Genomic DNA, 21,982 nt, shown 5'->3' on the forward strand with positions numbered 1-21,982 from the left:
TATACAGGTGTCCTCTGATTTTTGAAAGTTTAGGCCAATTCACTTTTATGAAAGACCTATATTAGTATCTGTTTTAGAAATCCTAAGGGGATTTTTACTCTTATGGAGAAGGGAGAAAAGCAAAAAGAGTATTCGCTGTTTGTTTGCAGTGAGCCGTTCTAGAGGCAGTGTATTCCTGCTCTGAGATCAGTCCTGCCCAGTTCCTTCCCTTCGCTCTGTGTCTCTGCATCCAGGCTCCGTACCTCTGAACCTTGTCTGTGAGCATCTGATTTATTCTGTGCATCAGTTACCAAGATGTGTCCCAGGTAACTGCTTCTTTGTTTATGCCATAAGATGCTCCACTTTTTGGATAGCAGTGGTTGGTTTTTCCACTGGTTACCTATTGATGTGAGAGTTGAACTATAAAGAAAGCTGAGCACTGAAGAATTGATGCTTTTGAATGTGGTGTTGGAGAAGACTCTTGAGAATCCATTGGACTGCAAGGAGATCCAACCAGTCCATCCTAAAGGAGATCAGTCTTGAATATTCATTGGAGGGACTCATGTTGAAGCTGAAACTCCAATACTTTGGCCACCTGATGCAAAGAACTGACTCATTTGAAAAGTCCCCTGATGCTGGGAATGATTGAAGGCAGGAGGAGAAGGGGACAACAGAGGATGAGATGGTGAGATGGCATCACTGACTCCATGGACATGAGTTTGAGTAAGTTCTGGGAGCTGGTGCCAGGGAAGCCTGGCATACTGCAGTCCATGGGGTCGCAAAGAGTCAGTCGGGCACAACTGAGTGACTGAACAGAACTGTATATATAAGCTGGAATATAGTAGGTGCTCAATAAAGGTAGTTCAACTTACTTTCCTCAGCAACTTAGGTGACAACTCAATAATTTAGGGTTTCTGGGATTTGCTAAGCCTACTTTTCAACCACACTTCCCCAATCCTACTTGGCTGATATGTGGGTGAACATATGGTCGAAAGACATTGATTAAGGTGAGATACTACAGAAGTATGTTTTGTCTTGGATCCCTGGTGGCAGGGGATTATGAAGGTGACAGTATAAACTGCACTGGAAATAATAAAGGCAAGAAAATAAAGATCGTACAGATAAATTTCATCTCACAAAGCCAAGTGTGTGTGTTTAAATTTAACTGCAGCAACTGACAAATATTTTCTATAATTCAAAGGAAGTCAAGATTTGTCAACTACATCTTAAATTATCTGACACAGGTGAATTCCCTGAACAAGTTCCATGCTGGGGTGTCAAAACATAGCCAACGTCCCCATATTTGGACACTATCTACATTATTTCAATTCTTATAATATTTCATTACTTTTAATGACTCTCAATTAAGCATTTAGAACTTTAGGCAAGGTTCTTTTGCCCATACTACCATTTGATTTTCTCAATTTGTTTTCAACTTTGAACTTTTAATGGATGCTAATTACTTAACCTGGTCTCTCGGAATATAAAACAGCAAAGGAAGCATTCATTACAAAATACTGAATTCTGCAGAGATTTGAAATTCCAACTTGGCTTATGTCATTTTCATTATCTTTTTGCAGAGCGCTAGTCTTGAAACTATCCTTTGTTATCAAAGCCTGCTTCTAAGTCAACAGTTACACTTTCAGTTAAAAAAAAATTACCCATCGATTTCTTCAACGTTTATATTGCTTTATTAAGACACAGCACACTGCTGACCATAGTAATGAGATGGAGAGGGAGGGAACTAGAAAGAAAACCCTTCATATGCATGTTTTGTTAATAAATATGCTACCTACTTGAGTCTGTAATAAACATGTTGCTGAGTTAGTTTTGGTTGATTGGTATGAACACAGAGCAATGGTCCTGTTTAAACTTACCTTATGTGCCATCAGTCTTGAGACAGACCTCATCTGCATGACATTCTTGCATGACATTCCACTTAATCCTCATCTTTTCTATTTGCTCAGGCTTAGTGGAGGCCTAGTTTATTGCCCTTTAGGGCCAGTTTAAAAAAGAAAATGTTTAGAAAGCCACAGCCCAGTGAATAAACCGAAAGCTAGTGTTTCTGTGGCTCTCGGGATTTGAAAATATTTTGATTGCCTGTGTGCATTCTGAGAATGGCTCCTGTGGCTATAAAGGGAAAGGGCCTGTTTCACAAATCAAATAAAAACACATATATACAACAGGTATTCTAAACACTCTACCAGTCATACGATAAGGTAAAACATGTTCTCTTCTGAAATCCAAAAAGGATTTGAGAGTCTACCGATTTCTGCCGATAAGGATATTTTGACTTGTTACAGGGCCTGGTTTTAAAGCTAGTGACATGCATATGTGTTTGTTCTAGCATCATTTTCAGAGGTGAGTAGTAGGGAATGAGCAGCCCTCTATTTCTGCAGATTGTAATATCTTTTTCCCCTTCAGTCGACGTTCCCAAATCATTCTATCACTATTCCTCCAAGGTTTCTGCTTTCAGAACTTAGAGTCAGTTAGAGTTTGATCAAATAAATGTAAACCTTCCGAGTCAACCTCCACTGGTTATTTTTAATATTCAGTTAGTAGAATTTTCTTCATTTGCTCTTTTTAGGATCAAAATATTTTTTCTTCACTCTCACAACAACAAAATAGTCAAAGTTACAAAAATTTACTCTGGCATTAACATTTCCTTGATTAAAACCATAGGTGTGAAAAGACTAAATCTTTATCATCAAATATATATATCAGTTCAGTTCAGTCACTCAGTTGTGTCCAACTCTTTGCGACCCCATGAATTGCACCATGCCAGGCCTCCCTGTCCATCACCAACTCCTGGAATCTACCCAAACCCACATCCATCGAGTCGGTGATGCCATCCAGCCATCTCATCCTCTGTCATCCTCTTCTCCTCCTGCCCCCAATCCTTCCCAGCATCAGGGTCTTTTTCAATGAGTCAACTCTTCGCATGAGGTGGCCAAAGTATTGGAGTTTCAGCTTCAACATCAGTCCTCCCAATGAACACCCAGGACTGATCTCCTTTAGGATGGACTGGTTGGATCTCCTTGCAGTCCAAGGGACTCTCAAGAGTCTTCTCTAACACCACAGTTCAAAAGCATCAATTCTTCAGTGCTCAGCTTTCTTCACCATCCAACTCTCACATCCATACATGACTACTGGAAAAACTATAGCCTTGACTAGACGGACCTTTGTTGGCAAAGTAATGTCTCTGCTTTTAAATATTCTATCCAGGTTGGTCATAACTTTCCATATATACACAAATATTCTCAGTGATAAGGAAAAATAAGTTAACAAAAATATTGATGTTCTTCTATGATACAAGCACTTGGAGGATGAAGAAGGCATCCAAATTTGGGATGTATGATAGAAAAAGAACAATAGTTGTTTGTTCATAATAATGATTGAAGTGTATCTCCTTCATTTCTCCTAAGCCAACCTCTTCCATTTCCCACTTCCTCTTGTGCCTGCAATGACTAAGCTTTCAACATTACACCCACAGATATGGCCTTGCTGTTATCTTGAATGTTTTGTCACCTGGTACACTGTTGTTTAAATAAGAACTGGGCCATTCTCATTTATCATTCCACCCAACAACACATATAATTTATAAAAACCACACCCCATTCATCTCTTCAATGCTAAAGTTGTTAGACATATTTGTGCGGAATCATAGTAACATTACTGCAATATTAGAAATATTAACGAATAGAACTTTGATATCCCTAGGATTTTTTCCTCATCAAATTCCATGACCTGAGCAACTAAGATGTCCTTAAGTAGGCAAATGGATAAATAAGCTGTGGCATATTCAGACAGTGGAATATTATTCACACTAAAAAAGAAATGAGCTATCAAGCCAGAAATGACCAGGAGGAACCTCAAATACACATTACTAAATGAAACAAGCCAATACTATGTGAAGTTCTGGAAAAGGCAAAACTATGGACACAGAGAAAAGATCAGTGGTTGCCAGGGGTGGGATTGGGGAGGTGAGAAATGAATAGGCAGAGCAGGGATTTTAGGGTAATAAAAATACTCTGTGCCATATTATAATGATGGGTGTATATCACTATATGTGCATGCTAAGTTGCTTCAGTCATGTCTAGCTGTTTGTGACACCATGGACTGTAGCCTTCCAAGTTCCTCTGTCTATGGGATTCTCCAGGCAAGAATACTGGAGTGAGTTGCCATGCCCTCCTCCAGAGGATCTTCCCAACCTCTGGAGACACAGGGATCGAACCTGTGTCTCTTATGTCTCCTGCATTGGCAGGTGGGTTCTTCACCACTAGCGCCAGCTGGAACACCTGACTGTTAGATGAGGACCAGTTAATTTCATAATATATAAAGGAAAGAGTTGAGGAAGCAGACTAGAGTGAGTATGATATCAAAGTCTGGGAGTGTAACTTAAATCATAAACATATGATTTTGGTTATCTGACACTGAATGGGAAAAATCAAGGGTTCATCCAAAACTTCTTGTGTAAAATGGATTTCTTTAGTTTTCTTCCAGTGTATTTGAGATGTTTACAAGGCATAGATGCCTAATAACAGACTTCATTTACTGGGCTTTTAAGCAGTTCTGCATAAATTGTCTCAATTAGTAGGGGCAGGAATTGATATCCTACCATATTCAGTTTAGTTCAGTTCAGTCGCTCAGTCATGTCTGACTCTTTGCAACCCCATGGACTGCAGCACTCCAGGCCTCCCTGTCCGTCACCAACTCCTGGAGTTTACCCAAACTCATGTCCATTGAGTTGGTGATGCCATCCAACCATCTCATCCTCTGTCATCCCCTTCTCCTCCTGCCCTCAATCTTTCCCAGCATCAGGGTCTTTTCCAATGAGTCAGCTGTTTGCATCAGGTGGCCAAAGTATTAGAGTTTCAGCTTCAACATCAGTCCTTCCAGTGAACACCCAGAACTGATCTCCTTTAGGATGGACTGGTTGGATCTCCTTGCAGTCCAAGGGACTCTCAAGAGTCTTCTCCAATAGTACAGTTTAGAAGCATCAGTTCTTCAGTGCTCAGCTTTCCTCACCATCCAACTCTCACATCCATACATGACCACTGGAAAAACCATAGCCTTGACTAGACGGACCTTTGTTGGCAAAGTAATGTCTCTGCTTTTTAATACACTATCTAGGTTGGTCATAACTTTCCTTCCAAGGAGTAAGCGTCTTTTAATTTCATGGCTGCAGTCACCATCTGCAGTGATTTTGGAGCCCAAAAAATAAAGTCTGACACTGTTTCCACTGTTTCCCCATCTATTTCCCATGAAGTGATGGGACCAGATGCCATGATCTTCGTTTTCTGAATGTTGAGTTTTAAGCCAACTTTTTCACTCTCCTCTTTCACTTTCATCAAGAGGCTTTTTAGTTCCTCTTTACTTTCTGCCACAAGGGTGGTATCATCTGCATATCTGAAGTTATTGATATTTTCCCCAGCAATCTTGATTCCAGCTTGTGCTTCTTCCAGCCCAGCATTTCTCATGATATACTTTGCATATAAGTTAAATAAGCAGGGTGACAATATACAGCCTTGAGGCACTCCTATCCAGATTTGGAATCATTCTGTTGTTCCATGTCCAGTGCTAACTGCTGCTTCCTGACCTGCATACAGATTTTTCAAGAGGCAGGTCGGGTGGTCTGTTATTCCCATCTCTTTCAGGATTTTCCACAGTTTGTTGTGATCCACACAGTCAAAGGCTTTGGCATAGTCAATAAAGCAGAAATAAATGTTTTCCTGGAACTCTCTTGCATTTTTGATGATCCAGTGGATGTTGGCAATTTGATCTCTGGTTTCTCTGTCTTTTCTAAATTCAGCTTGAACATGTGGAAGTTCATGGTTCACATATTGCTGAAGCCTGGCTTGGAGAATTTTGAGCATTTCTGTGCTAGCATGTGAGATGAGTGCAATTGTGTGTTAGTTTGAGCATTCTTTGGCATTGCCTCTCTTTGGGATTGGAATGAAAACTGACATTTTCTAGTCCCGTGGCCACTGCTGAGTTTTCCAAATTTGCTGGCATATTGAGTGCAGCACTTTCACAGCATCATCTTTCAGGATTTGAAATAGCTCAACTGGAATTCCATCACCTCCACTAGCTTTGTTCATAGTGATGCTTCCTAAGGCCCACTTGACATCACATTCCAGCATGTCTGGCTCTAGGTGAGTGATTATCTGGGTCATGAAGATCTTTTTTTTATATATATAGTTCTTCTGTGTATTCTTACCACCTCTTCTTAATATCTTCTGCTTTTTTAAGGTCCATACCATTTCTGTCCTTTATTGAGCCCATTTTTGCATGAAATGTTCCCTTGGTATCTCTAATTTTCCTTAAGAGATCTCTAGTCTTTCCCATTCTATTGTTTTCCTATATTTCTTTGCACTGATCACTAAGGAAGGCTTTCTTATCTCTCCTTGCTATTCTTTGGAACTCCGCAGTCAAATGGATATATCTTTCCTTTTCTCCTTTGCTTCTCACTTCTTTTCTTTTCACAGCTATTTGTAAGGCCTCCTCAGACAGCCATTTTGCTTTTTTGCATTTCTTTTTCTTGGGGATGGTATTGCTCCCTGTCTCCTGTACAATGTCATGAACCTCCATCCATAGTTCATCAGGCTCTCTGTCTACCATATCTAGTCCCTTAAATCTACTTCTCACTCCCACTGTGGCTCAGATCATGAACTCCTTATTGCCAAATTCAGACTTAAATTGAAGAAAGTAGGGAAAATCACTAGACCATTGATGTATGACCTACCATATTAAGTAATACTAAAATTGCTTACCACATAAATGCAGTATATACAAAAGAAATAAATGGACTATGTAAACCCCAAATAAAGGTATTTCATTTTTAAATGGGATTTCATGGAATTTTTAGACTCAGGAAAAGAAGGAATGGAGGAAGTTTGATTTGAACCCCTGGACTAATATCAGAAGGTGTCAGGGAAACGAGTTGGTAAAGTAATACTGCCCTGTGGATAGACAATAAGAAAGGTTGCAGGGAAATATACAGGTAGTGAACACAATCCCCAGTTCTAGTGGAAATATGGTCCTTAGGGCTATGGAACACTGTCCTCTGAATACACAAAAGCATCTCTCTGAAAATTGCTATTCTGAAGATCTGTTAGCCATTTCGTTCTATATACTGTCCACACCCTGAATACCTATGTGTCTAGAGGTGATTTTTGCCAAATAGTAGGGAATTAACAATTCTGTTCTGGCATTCACCTGAGACAAAGCCTATACCACCATGAGAGGTCTGTGCTGAGGTATAGAAACTTATCTTTCATCAACCTAAATAAACCCACTTGGGCAGACACATTTGTTGATCAAAGTTCTATGTTTTTATCTCAAATCTAAATTTGATTATTCCATCACTATTTGTGTCAGTAAGAATGAAACTTGACCAACCATGAGTGAGCTGAGATAGAATCCCCAATACCAACAGTTCCATTTAGCTGGACAATATGCAGTAGATATTAACATAATATCTTAACGAGCACAGAAACTTGAAATATTTATTTACAGCATTTATCATCTAGTCTCTTTTCCACATTAAGAGCACATAAGAAAGCAAATCAATGAAGAGGGTAAGGCAAAATAAGAAAAGCGATTGCCTCTACAGATTCCCACTTCTTAGAGCAAAGTATGAGTAATTCTCCTTGCACCACCAGGCTGAACTAAAGAGCATATTTAAGAATAGCACAGAACTAATAAATCATGGTTATGTGATGATTTTGCTAATGAAAAAAGATGGATAAATTCCTGAGATGACTTATTTTCAAACCCTGGAAGCCACATTTTAACAGCACATGAAACATACAAGGGCAGGCTCATAATTTTAAATTGAAGTGTTGCATCATAGTATTTGTGCTTCAAATACCCCAATCCACAAAACAGAGAGAATAACAGCCCCCATACTAAAGGTCCTCAAGGCAAGAATACTGAAGTGGTCTGCTATTCCCTTCTCCAAAAATTTCATGGGGTTCTCCAGGCAAGAACTATAAAGAAAGCTGAGCACTGAAGAATTGATGCTTTTGAACTGTGGTGTTGGAGAAGACTCTTGAGAGTCCCTTGGACTGCAAGGAGATCCAACCAGTCCATCCTAAAGGAAATCAGTCCTGAACATTCATTGGAAGGACTGATGTTGAAGCTGAAACTCCAATACTTTGGCGACTTGATGCCAAGAACTGACTCATTGGAAAAGACCCTGATGCTGGGAAAGATTGAAGGTGAGAGCAGAAGGAGATGACAGAGGATGAAATGGTTGGATGGCATCACTGACTCAATGGACATGAGTTTGAGTAAACTCCGGGAGTTGGTGATGGATAGGCAGGCCTGGTGTGCTGCAGTCCATGGGGATGCAAAGAGTCAGACACAACTGAGCGACTGAACTGAACTGAACTGAACTGACACTAAAGGTTCTTATGAGTGCTTAGAACAGTGCCTGATACATAGTGAACATTATGCATTTAGGTATTCATCATTATTCACAATCATATGTTCCTCATTGAAGAGACAAAAGAAAACCTGCATGTTATACTGGTTTTAGCACAAGGGGGAATTAAACACCATTTCACTTATCTCAGTCACAGGCAACTTATTCAGTATGACATACAGGATGCTTAAGATACGTCGAACAGTACAGTATTAAACACTACATGCAGTATTAGAATTTCCTGTCCTTATAGAGTTCACATTCTAGGGGGATGATAGACAAATTTATTGTATAATGTCTGTAGTGAAGATTACTAAGGAGAAAACTAAAACAAAGGCAGAGAAAGGCAGAGTGACCTTTATTCTGTCTCCATATTCAGCTGTGTTTGACAAAATGGCTCACTGCAGGCCACGCTTTTCCTCTGAAAGGAATTCTCCAGTTGACATTCTAGGTAACTGGTTCATTGAAATCCCAACCATTTGGATGCAACAAAAATAATCCAGCATATGAATACATCCAGAAAGACATATGTACACTGGTTTTCAAAAATGTAATGTGTATGTAATTTCCCGAATGGCTGGTTGTCACATCCATCTGGTCTTATTTCCATAGCACTTGAATGCACTACAAGAATATAAACCCTAAAAGCTAGAAAACAGAATTTAAATACCCAAACACATACGAGGTGTGTTTTCAAAAGCAGCAGACAAGCGAGCACTGTGGTAACTTCATTAGCTTCTCAGCCACAGTTGAGAGTAGCTGAGGCTAAGCATAAAGGCCACAGAACATAAAAGGCATTCCACTGGCAGATCTCATTAAGTGCGCTTAAGACAAGCTTGACAAGCTAATGACAAAAATCTAATTTGAAATTTCTGGATATGAACCTAGAAGGAGTCCAAATACACCAGAACTCTACCATGCATGCTATCTGAAAAGGCAACAACTTGGTGTCAATTAGGTCCATATAGTTTATGAATCAAAGCCTGGGTATGGATGTTGTCCTATTCAATCGCACTGAATGAGAAATCACACTCTATGTGTTTTGGGGTTTGGGCTCTGGGCTTATTTAAACTGCACAGATGTTGTAGGTTCCTAAATTAACAGTGGTCTCCAGGGAGATGGTCATCAGGCTGCATGCATATACTGAAAAAGGCATGGCTAGAATCTCGAGCCACACCATTCAGAAAGCACTTTTGCTACTGTTTCCTCTTCTCTAATAAAATGATCTTTCCTGTTTCTAAATTCTGTTAGCACCTATGGGGGCTGGACCCTTTTAGAATTCTCTAGTTGCTCTAGGTATGTGTATATCCATTCCAACTACTTTAATGTCCCTCGAGCGGAAGAGCATTCACATTCAAGAAATCATAGCACTCAGGTGTGCCCTGCAACATGGGAAGTGTCTTCTCTATATTATAAATTCTCCAATCAATCTTTTTATGATCAATCCAATTTTATAGATAAGCAAGCTCAAGATTCAAATAATTTGCCCCACCTATAATTACAGGAGCATTAAATGGCTTCCCTGGTACCTAAGACAGTAAAAAATTCACCTGCAATGTGGGAGATCTAGGTTTGATCCCTGGGTTGGGAAGATCCCCTGGAGAAGGGCATGGCAACCCACTCCAGTATTCTTGCCTGAAGAATCCCCATGGACAGAGGAGCCTGTCAGGCTACAGTCCACGGGGTCACAGAGAGTCAGACATGACTGAGTGACTAAGACAGCACAATGATCTTTATATACCCAGGCCATCCAGTTGCAAAAACCACATCCATGTTCTACTACTCGGTGCAGGAAAGAATAAATTCTAAATGAATGAGTACATGAATGGACAAATGAATTATTTAATATCTTTAGAATTAAAGGAGGAAAAATTTACCACCCAAAGTACATCACTGTTGCAATAATAGGTATACAATGATAGGATGGTTATTTAAAATTCTTGAAGGTATTGAATCTTTCTAAATTTAAGTTCTATATACCTACAGTGCTTTCTGCAATATCTCACACATGCAAGGTATTTGTAAGATATTTGCTGAATCAGTGAAATAATTTAACTTAACATAACAAATTATAAATGGGTGAGATGGCATTTGGGTCTTTCCCTTCTCCTATGTTAGCTCTTTACATGAAGGAAGAATACATTTTTCTGTAAATCTGGCTCCAGGTGCTAATTTCTTAAGAAATCCCTAGATGTACACTCATGTGTGGACCTCTGGGCTTTTTTCCAGACCTGGGACCTAAGTTCCTGATCCTAGCTTTTGCAAATAAGACCCACAGAAGCCCTAGTAATAACTGTGGAAAAGATAATGTCTAACTAGTGCGAATGGTGCAACCAGTCAGAATATCTTAATACAAGTTTGTTGAAGAGAAACAAATTCCACTCCACCTGTCAAAATCTGGATAATGTCATGGATTTCATAATATTCTCATCCTTGGTTCCTATATGTATACATAGTAATATTCTCTTAGGACATTCCTCTACCAATATTGCATGGAGAAACAGCATCGTTAGTTTCTTTTTTCCAAACAGTTCAGATAAAGACTCTGAGTGCATTTTCCTTGCCTCATCCCCTATCCGCCCCGCCCCTCAATATAGTAAGAGGCATTGGTTAAGTCACTTAGCATCTTTGCATAAATTATTTATAAAGAAGAATGAAATGCCATTTGCTTTATCTTGTTAATGTGAAGATTACATATGATAATGTGTACAGAATAATTTTTGAGCTATGAAGCGTTAGGTAGCTGTAAGAAACTATAGGAAGAGAAAACTCATGTACCATATACCTTGGGAAGCCAGGTGTTTAATTTCATTCTTATACAAATTATACGTGTATGTGTATACACATATGTTTATGTGCAAATATATGCCTGTGATAAAATGGGCTTGTATGTATATATTGGTGGGGAATTTTAATCACTTTAATGGATACAATTTTTAAGAGTTAATGAATGCCACATCAAAAGCATTTCTCTAATTGCCTCTGTTGGTTTTTAATATAGAACTACTGTATTGTATATGGTAATTATATCTATTATTTATTGTCAACTTGATGACAGGCATCAGGTTAAGGTGTTTGCATACATTATATAATTTGCTCATCATAACACCCCTATAAGTATGTATGATCCTCTGTGACATGGGTAAACTAAGGCCCAGAAGAATTCAGAAAAATGCCCCAAGAATACACTGCTGACACATGACAGGCAAAATCTGCATTTAGGTCTGTCTATCAAGTTTTGTTTACCAATTCAAATCCCATTCATTTGAAATTTGCATTAATTCAAATGTAGCCTATTTTATACTTTTCAGGGAGTAAGTTCAGATGAATTCTATCCTTTGTGAATTGTTAGGGTTCCTTTGACCAGAACATAAACTGATCAAAAATATGCACTTTTTTCAAAATAAACAGGAGCTTAAAATTTTTTAGATGTCTTCAGAGGGTTTCCAGTCCCCAGGTTAGATAATACATGGTTTCCTGTAACATAAGTTACTGAGATTTATAAATGGGGTTAATGGCCATGAGTTTTACTCACTGGTGGCCACAGTTTGCCCAGGGAGAACCCTCGTACGTAACTCTTCTGCTGTGATAAAGCTGCATGAAGACAGAGGGAAGATTTAACAAAGAAGTAAAATATATCCCTTAAGGAGCCTACAGTCTACCTTTTTGAAAATAAACCAGCATATATGAAGCAAAGTGTCAGATTCATCTTAGAATATATTAGCAATACTTAGAAGCAATAAAACTAAATAAAAATTTCTTCAAAGGATTAAGTCCCTCAGCCTTTAACTCAGTCTGACCTGCTTCCCCCACATGCCAATTAGAGTTCAAAGAAAAGATTCATACATTTCATTTACAGATCCATTGAACCTTGGGCACAAGTGATAAATCCTTAATAAGTCAGAAAGAGAGCTATATTTATTCTTAAAATTAACTAATTTTCACCCTGAAGTTAAGTGATTTGCCTAAAGACAATTCATTGAAATATCTGATAAGATGCCTTAACTCCATTCTACATTTCACATCACTGACCTGTTTTCCCATTTTAAGATTCTTACGTAGAAATGCTCACATGGGTCATCAAAGATTCTAGAAAAGATGATGACACAGAACAAGTTCATGTCTATACATGGAAACAAACTAACAAACAAAAAACTCGTTTACTACAGTATTTACAGAATCTCATGGTGAGCAAAGAGTTCCCTAAACACTGCTTTGAATAAAATAGATGGCTAAACTTTGTAGAGAGGATGTTTCTTCTTTTATCTATGCTTGGAAAGCAGACTTACATTAATGCAGCAGTTGCTTTGGTGAATCCAGCAGCGTAGACGGTAAACACACCTGACAATCAAACTGGTTGACTAGCTCTAGTGATTGAATTCCGGAGAAGGCGATGGCACCCCACTCCAGTACTCTTGCCTGGAAAATCCCATGGACGGAGGAGCCTGGTAGGCTGCAGTCCATGGGGTCGCTAAGACTCAGACACGACTGAGCAACTTCACTTTCATTTTTCACTTTCATGCATTGGAGAAGGAAATGGCAACCCACTCCAGTGTTCTTGCCTGGAGAATCCCAGGGACAGCGGAGCCTGGTGGGCTGCCATCTCTGGGGTCACACAGAGTCGGACACGACTGAAGTGACTTAGCAGCAGCAGCAGCAGTGATTGAGTTCAACTCTTCACTTAGGTGATTTGATGAATGTGTGTACACACACACACACACACACACACACACACACTTTGGTTTTATAACAATGAACTTTCTTGGACTGTCTGCAGAACAATAAAGCACATTACAATTAGCCACTGGGAAAGAAAACCTTCCTCCTCAAGCTTTTAAGAATAAAGAAATTAGGAGAATAGAGGGATCTTACCTTAAGCCTCTTTGAAAAGCCTAATGTCAAATGGTTATCAAAGGCAAGACAATTCTGAAGGTGACTTTTCAAAGCATACTATTAAATAATCATAACTGTCACATCCATGAATTTTATTTTAAAAATACTGGGATTAACTTTATTGATTAGACAACAAATAGCAATATTATGCTGCAACTGGTAGTGATACAGAAAATGGAATGCAAAGGGTCCAAGCAGTGCATTATGTTCCTTTTCTCTACTTTGATTTAAGCTATTTCAAGCACTTCATGTTCTCCTGGGCCAGTTAACAGTGCTTTAACATTTTGCAGCTAAAATGTAACTACAGCAGAGTCATTTTCACAAATTCCTTATTTTTACTAGTAGATTCCATTGTAATTTTGCTAGATCTAAACCTATCCTAGAGAACCCACATTACACAAAACTTTGGGGATAGAAATTAGCATAATTGAAATAATTCAATTTTTGGTAATTATAATTCTCACTTAAACCTAAATTAAATATGCCAAACTATAATTATGTTCAAATTTGCATCATGAAAATTATCCCCATTTTGCTCATGGCATCTTAAAACATCTAATAAAGGATCTTAAACTCTTAAGTTTGAGTCAAAAGGCCTTATTTTCACAGCTTTTGGGAAGAAGAGACTTATTATGCATTAAGCATAGTTATTTTGCCTCTTGGGAAAAGGAATATGGGTCCATTATTTCTTCACTACGTGATGTGCAGGATTTGTACTATAATCTTTGGGTACATCTAAGTTACACTGCAATTAATGAGCGCTGAGTACCTCAGCAGACAGTAAAAGATTAATGCTTTCTTTGGAGAGAATCCTTACGCAAAGGAGACCATGCTTTAGGACAAAGGGAATGGGAATCACAGACACAGAAAAAGCTCTAATACTTCAAAACTGGGCAGCTGAAAATAAGCACTGCTTTTCTATTCATTTTTAAATGATTAGAGACGGAAGAAAATCTGAAAACAATGAGAAATCACCTTTCAGCCCTGCAAACTGCTTGCTGATTCTTAAGATTCCTATGAGCAAACTTTTTTTATTATTATTACTATTAATTTATTAATTTGGAATGCAAGAAAACACACATAAATTATTACTCAATGTAAGCTGTCTTTCTAACTACACTTTCTGCTACTTGATTTCATTAAATTAGCCAATTGATGTGATTAAGCTTGCAAGATGTTTTATTTATCTTCCTGTTTGGGACAGTGGGTGGATACCATCTAGGAATATATCGGTCAAGAAATAGATGTTTCTGAATGTGCAAAGCTGGCACACAGTCAAAACACACAACCAGTTTCTTACAAAGGCACACAACTAGTTTCTTACAAAAAACATATGAATATATCTCCAGTTGAGTAAAATATTCACATTAATACTGGAATAAGGCAGAAGAACCCTGGCTGACATCCCATCTGTTCTTATGAATTAAATTTAGAAATCATATGTAATATAGACATTTCTGTCTGAATATCATAAAGCCCTGACACATCCAGGCTTTCATTAGAAAGCCCTATGATGTGACTTGAATAACAATCTGTCTTAGCTAATTAGTATTTTCAGTTTAGCATATTCACTTCCAGACATATTGCTGTTTGCACATGGTAATTTAGGTAAACAGATACCATCCGCAGCTGCATCAATTAACACTGCTAATCAAAACTGAATTCAGGTAATTAGGCACATTTATGCAAAAAAATGTATAATTTTGGAGAAAAACTAGATTCTTCAGTATTATGTCAATAAGTAAAAATCCGCTTTTGCTTAAGAAGATGAAGAATGAGAGGATAGACATCCTTATTAATATATACATCATGCAGACAGCATAAAAAAACCTCAAACTTTAATTGGCCTGTATTTTCAGAAATTGGATCATATTTTTCATAAATGTTTTCCTCAATGTTTCCACATAGTAAAGTTGATTCACATCTGCCTAAGGGTTTAATCATCATTAAACAGGACTCAAATGGTTAATGAATGCTCAAGTATTTATCCCATTTGTAGAGGTGTTGGTCAAACTTGCTCTCCCGTCTTGCGTCTTGCGTAGCATCTCTTAGTAGAGATGCTTTTAGTATATCTCATCTTATCACACATTTTCATTTTCTCTTTCATTTCTCTGCCAAGTACTTTCATTTGTAGTTAGAATAACAACAGAATTTCTTATTTTCCTGCAAACACTTTTAAACTTTCCTGGTTCTATGCAGTGCCCTTAAGTTGCTTTTCCATTCGTTTTCAAAATGAGTATTGTGAATTATTTCCCCTGTATTCTTATAGACATAATCCAATTGTATCATTTAGATTAAATATTCTTATCAGTTCAGAAAAGCTAGGTTCCCTGTTGGTAGGTTGTAAGTGACTAGTGACTAACAAGTCAGGACTGGGTGAGGTTGATAGACCTAGAGGTAAAGCTATGAAAAGGAAAACAGTGGATCATTTAACAAAAATCCTAACACGCATATGGGAAAATACAACTATCTCTACACCTGTATTCCTCTCTCTCAACTCTCCTTTCTCTTTTGAACTCTGAAGTTAGAAAGTCTAAAATGTTATTTCTTAGTTTATTTCTTAGTGTAGACACCAGGCCTTTAAATGAAGCATTGGGTTTAGTTAGCATCCCAAGCTTTATTTAATGGTAATAGTCACTTTCAATCCAATTTAACAAACATTTCCTCAGTACCTACCTGTATCAGGCACTTTTCTAGGCCTTGTGGGTAGATATAGGGATATATTTGGACCTATTGCAATTCTGTGAGCCACACTCTGAGAATTTATAGACCAAAAGAGCCAGCTTTCAAAAGGTGGAACAAATTTTCAAGGGAAAATATATCTGTCAATCCCAGATTTTGGGACCTCTGAGGCTAATGTTTTAGAGGCTTATTTTTTTCTAACTCATCCATGTTAATTCCTTTAGTCTCATAATAAATCAGGAAGCAAAAGTCAAAATTGTTTCATTAAATAGCATGGTGTATTTTTCTCATATTGCAGTCACCCCATAGAACTCGTATCTTTAAAATACTTATCAAAAAAACTTCCGCATATATTCCTTTAAACTCAATGGGCATAAACAACTGGACAATTCCCTATGGAACAGAAATCTATCAGACTCTGTGCTCAAATCCAGTTTCAAAGGCAGGAATTATAAAACTTGGAGGCACATTTATCAGTGATTGTTCAACTATTCAACCAGCCAAAGTAGATGAGGAGGAATGAAGGTACCTCTTACTTGGACTCTATTAGACCCAATTATTTATGAATTTTAAATGAAAGATAGGTAAGCAAACACATTTTAAACATATTTTTTAAAAGAGCCTAAAGGTTGTTTTTTTCTGAACTAAACAGCCAATATTTGTAAAGGACAATTTCTGGTCTCCATGAAATGAGCCAATAAGTGACGTTCATTTCCTGGAATAATCTGAACTGTTCTAAAGCACCTCTTCTCTTAGAGAATTAATTATTTCATTGAAGATCCTGTGATGTAGGAAATTCCTTCATCTGGGGAAAGTGCTAAACATTCCTGTGCTCACAATAAGCAAGTTTTGGCGAAGTGGAAGATTGCGGATAATGCAAGGGCAGCTCCAGTCTCAAAGACCGTGAAATATGGCACTGGCTTCCAACCCTGGCTGTGCCATTGACTTGACTTTAGGCAAATCACTCTCCACCCTTGAGTCTCAGTTTCTGGTTCATAAAATGTGGTTCATAGATCCACCTTCCTTGGTTGAAGGGGTACCTGGAACACAGGAGGTGCTCAGTAAATGTTGAAATGGAATAAACGTCAGACAGAGATGGCTTCAGAAACGCTAAAGGTGTTTTAGTCAAAGTTATATTAAGCAGTTCTCTAGCTTTCAAGGGATTATGTAGAGGTGGTGTGATCGTTTTAATACAAGTAGCAGGTAATGCATCAATAGTCCACTGGCCATTGCACTGTATTAGGGCAACTTCCAATTCACTTGAAAACTAAAGCTAGGGAATTAACCTTCGCAATTAGCTGTAAAGTCAACATCAGAGCATTTATTGTCTGAGAGCATATTATTTTGTCAAACAAATTACAAAAAATAATTCATTGGACTGACAAAACCCACTAATTTTTTTCCAGAATGAGTGTCTGTTAAAGAGAATAACATCTTGGAAAATTCGTGTGACTTATTTTTTCACTATTATTGATTTTTAATACCCTGAAAATCCTCAAGTTTGCCACTTGTTCTCCCTCTTCAGCCCAGAACAATAAAATTGCTCACGGTGACCCTACTCTAAATTTTTGTGAAATTAAATTGCTGACTGACAAATAATACAGGATGTATAAAATAATACCACTGGTCACTTTTTAAACTGTATGTTTTATTGAACAGGACTCCAACTAGAATATGTGTCCCATGAAAATGTCAAACGAATTAATTTCGGCCTGTTAATGGCAAAAAATATTATTTCACAACTAAAAGTGAAAATGTCAGGTCTGGGACTGGATGGATTAGAAGGGAATGGATTGTCAGAAACAAAGGCAACAGAGAAATAAAAGCATCTTCTAAACACACTGAAGCAAAACAAATGATTGGATTTGGGATTCAACAAAATATAATCTTATTTGTCTTTGCTCTTTCACTTCCCTAAGATGATATGAATTTCTCTTCTCTGATCTATGATTTTGTGTTATGGGAAAGACGGCTGACAATTAACTGCAGCACAGAGAAGATGTTATCAGTAGTCTGGCACATTAGCTCTTTATGTTTAGAAAATGGTGTGTTTACAATAAATTAGAATGCCCCAAATTATCTTCATTCAGTTCTGGTAAGAGGTGAAAAAAGAATAATCAAATTAGAGAAGACTGTTGATACGTCTGAAGAATTAGTAGTGTTTATTTTAGGGATTTGATTTAGCGGCAGGGTTTATTTTTTTTTTTTTAGTGAAAATATTATCAGGGAACAGCTGGATTTTTTTTTAAGTTTGACACCAATGTACCAAAACTAAAGCTGATAATCTACACTTTATCAGGCAAGGTACAGAAAGTATTTGTTTACCATTTATAGTTGAATACTAACCCCATGATTAAGAATTAGGAAATTATCCTTATAGCAAACAGATCTTAGTTAAGCATGTTATTAGTCTGTGCTGAGTGGTATTATCCCACTCTCTGGAGGATGTGAGAGTCACTTTGTTAGCTGAATAATCCCAGTCAGTCCATCACAAGTTTTTCATCTTTGACTTTCTTCATAGGCCTGGAGTAGAAGCCTATCATTATGAAGGATGTTAAAAGAGCACATGAAAAGCTTATATAAAAATAAACTATAGTACCTCGGGCTTCTTAATTTTTACACCATAAAACCTTGGACTTTTCTTCCTTGAAACATTCAGACTAATTTCTTTGATGACTAGAGAGAAATAAATTACATATGGAAGGAAGAGAACCTTTATTATCATTTTAATAGTCCACAGATATGTAAAAGGAAGATGCGTTCATCATGTGGTGGAAACTAAAACTAAAAATATTCACTGACTTAGGGATAAAAATATTTAATATAGTATGAAAAATGGAATCAGTTTTTTGAAGCAATGTGAATATGCAACTTTTCACAAGGCTTCAGGAAAATTTAACAAAGAGAAATAAAACCAAGCCATTGAAAAGCTTTGTAAAGAACTAGTTTGCTCCTCATACAACGTTTTTGAAAAGACCTACACTATCCGTAGACTATGAGAGACCATGGGGAATAAAATCCCAGTTATCGGAAACAATCAACTTTTGCGAACAGCTTCATAAGCAACCATACCCAAAAGCCCCCATTTTTCAGGAGGTGTCACGCGGATTTAATATGGATCTAATACGCAATATAGTGGTTAGCACTGGGTAAGAATAGATGTCACTGTTACTTATTCCGACCCTTTTCCAGCTATTTCTATACTCTTTTTCTATTGAGAACACACATTCTAAGTGTGAGAAGATTGTCTTCAGACTCCCTGCTTTTGTTGGGGTGGTGGTATTGATGCTTTGAATGGGGAGGGGGTGAAGCCTGGGACTCTTCCACGTGCCCCCAATTATCTATATGTTATTCTGTATGCTCTGCCATCAGCATGCTTTTGCCTGAACTATAATCCTTCCAAAGCAGCATCTCATTCAGACGTGCAAAAATGAAAATTAAAATAGGAGGGTTTTTTATTATTTGAATGACATACGACCTGCTCAATGTTTGCATTTAAATGGGCCAGCATAATTCAGCTCTGGCTTTTAATTTCAGAAGGGTTAATCACCCTAACAAAGGTCAATCAAACTTTAATCTTGAATAAAATTGCTACAGCCCCAATCACCTGCAGGACATCTATTATATTCCTATTTCCATGTGAAAGAATGCATTGCTTTCATTATGCATCACTAATCTTCTAACTCTTTACATTAGCACATTTTACCAAAAATATTAATTCCTTTGAAACTCTGACAAGAGTTCATTTCTACACATCTCAGGAGATAATCCTGTTTAAAAGAACGGGTGCATCAGCTGTGAACCACTTTCCTGGCCCTTTCTAATCCTCATAGACCTTTGCTCCTCCAACTGAGTTCCTACAATAGCAAATCTCAATTACACAAAATATTATGGAGGTTTAGGTTAAAACAACATTATATTATTTTAGGAACTTAATCCTCCCTATTGTCTGTGACTGTGCCATTCATCTACTTGTTTCTGTCCATAATGTTTACCACGTTCAAAAGTTATCGATTTGGAGGCAGCAGATGCTAACAATATTTGAATAGCAGTAGAAAGACTCAAATTCATCAATTCGTTCACTTGATAAAAATGCATCGAGTGCCTATTATGTGCCACATACTACCAAGGGAGAGAGTGAAGTCAAAGAAAAAAAAGAGAAAGACTTTATCAGGAGAATAACATTCTCTTCCGAAAACGATGTCCAGAATATAATAAAATCATGATTTAAAACAGTACTTCTAGCTTTTCTTATCAACGTCATTAAATTTTAGTGAAGACTGGAAATGCATTAAGTAAAAATTTAACCAAAATTTCAATAAACGGTTTTGTAAACTATCCAGACCCTTAAAGGCTTTACAATTTACACTCCCATAAAAAAGATTCATTTTTTAAATTTTAGAATATGAAATCTGTCGAGTTTTAAAAATGAACATATTCAGAATGTCTAGTCTCCTAGGGCTAGGAATAAAACCACAAGAAAGTTTATGGACTTATTAAAAAATATACGTGCTGTGCATTCATTTGTTTCTGAAATGTTATTTCATGATGTTTTAAAACTGCTATTAACACCAAAGATAAATAGCAATTGACAAAAAAAAAAAATCATTGTGCTTTTTTCTGCCATGACATAGTGCCTAGATGACCATGAAGGGAAAGTAAAAGACCCTTAACATTTGTTCCCAATTACACTGCAAATTGATTGCCTTGGAATTATAGCAGGGCTGTGACACAGCATAAATAACCCAAACTTTGCCTCCCGCATGATTTTTTGATATACTTTCCTCTCTCTTTGTACTCAGAAGACGCACACACGCATAGACACAGAGGCGCACACCCCTCCTCATCAATATTCACATCCATTAATTAGCAATATGTGAAGGCTATCATTTGGGAAACTCCCCAGAGCATGAATATTCAATCAAGCAAAGCAAATCATGGTAAAAAGAAAACACAGGTACAATAGTCAATGGCCAGACTGGCATTGAGGAATAGCGCATGATCTCAAAAAGGAGCAGTTTTTCTGAGTGTTATAAAGAAAAAGCCCCAATCTCTTGTCTGACTTAAGACCTTAGACCTCCTCCCCCTCCACTTTGAGCATTTCTGTAAAGTGAAATAGAACTTCTACACATTCTATAACTACGATTGCTTTTATTCACTCTTATAACTAGGTTGACACAATAGAATAAAGAGGAGTAATAGCTTTTATGTTGTTGAACAAAATAAATCCAAGTGCTATACAATATAATTGTTCAATTTATATTTATTACCAAACAGTAATTCTGTAAACTGATAAAGATTTGCTAGATACAGTAACAGGCAAATATATTGCTTTATATTCCATTCTCAGCATCAAAAGCTATTTAATTATATTTCTGAGTTTCTATATTTGGAAAAAACTCAAAGCTTTCTGAGATTGTGCTGTAAATGCTCAAGAAGCATATGGATCTTTCTCTGAATCGTCCTAGTCACACAACCAAAAAAAGCCCACTAACCATCAAATAAAAATCTTAATAAGAGAGCCCAGGATGTTGGATTATGAAAGAAACCTACCTTTGGCTGAACAAGTTCAAGATTTCTCATTTGCCTCCACAGCTCTGCCGTTCCACCTTGAGCGAAAGTCGACTCCAAGTCCCTTGTGATCTTTGTGACAATGCCATCATATCACTGGCAAATTTTTCGATTAAACTTTGCAGACGTAGTAGCAACTTTGTTAATTATGATATTAGCCAGCTGGCAGGTACAATCAGTCAACCGCTGTAGGAGAGCCAGACAAAGAGACATCTAATCATTGCAACCAGAGCAGATAAATTTTGTTCCTTTCTCATACGTGTCACAGATTCCATCCCTTCTGACCCTCTCCTCAGCCATCGACTGTCAAATTTAGATTCTGCCAGCTCCGAGCTTCTCTTTATCCCTGCCTCAGATCTGAAACTCCTGGTTATCAGGAAGACACGCGTCACCAGCTGTCTCGGAGCAGGAAAGCAATCAGGTGAATAC

At 37.5% G+C, this 21,982-nt stretch overlaps 1 long non-coding RNA gene across 8 annotated transcripts in view; it reads right to left on the minus strand.

The window, feature by feature from the left end:
* Positions 1-21,982, minus strand: part of LOC113892773 — a 173,539-nt gene that overhangs the window by 79,855 nt on the left and 71,702 nt on the right. For 7 of the 8 annotated variants that reach the window (XR_003511132.1, XR_003511128.1, XR_003511127.1 and 4 more), the window contains one exon: positions 21,536-21,739. This is a non-coding gene — a long non-coding RNA (uncharacterized LOC113892773). Of the gene's footprint in view, positions 1-13,027; positions 17,023-21,535; positions 21,740-21,982 lie in introns of those variants that run through there. The other variant, XR_003511130.1, reaches the window with a different exon arrangement.

This window comes from Bos indicus x Bos taurus, chromosome 5, assembly GCF_003369695.1.
Source record: "Bos indicus x Bos taurus breed Angus x Brahman F1 hybrid chromosome 5, Bos_hybrid_MaternalHap_v2.0, whole genome shotgun sequence".
Lineage (NCBI taxonomy): Eukaryota > Metazoa > Chordata > Mammalia > Artiodactyla > Bovidae > Bos > Bos indicus x Bos taurus.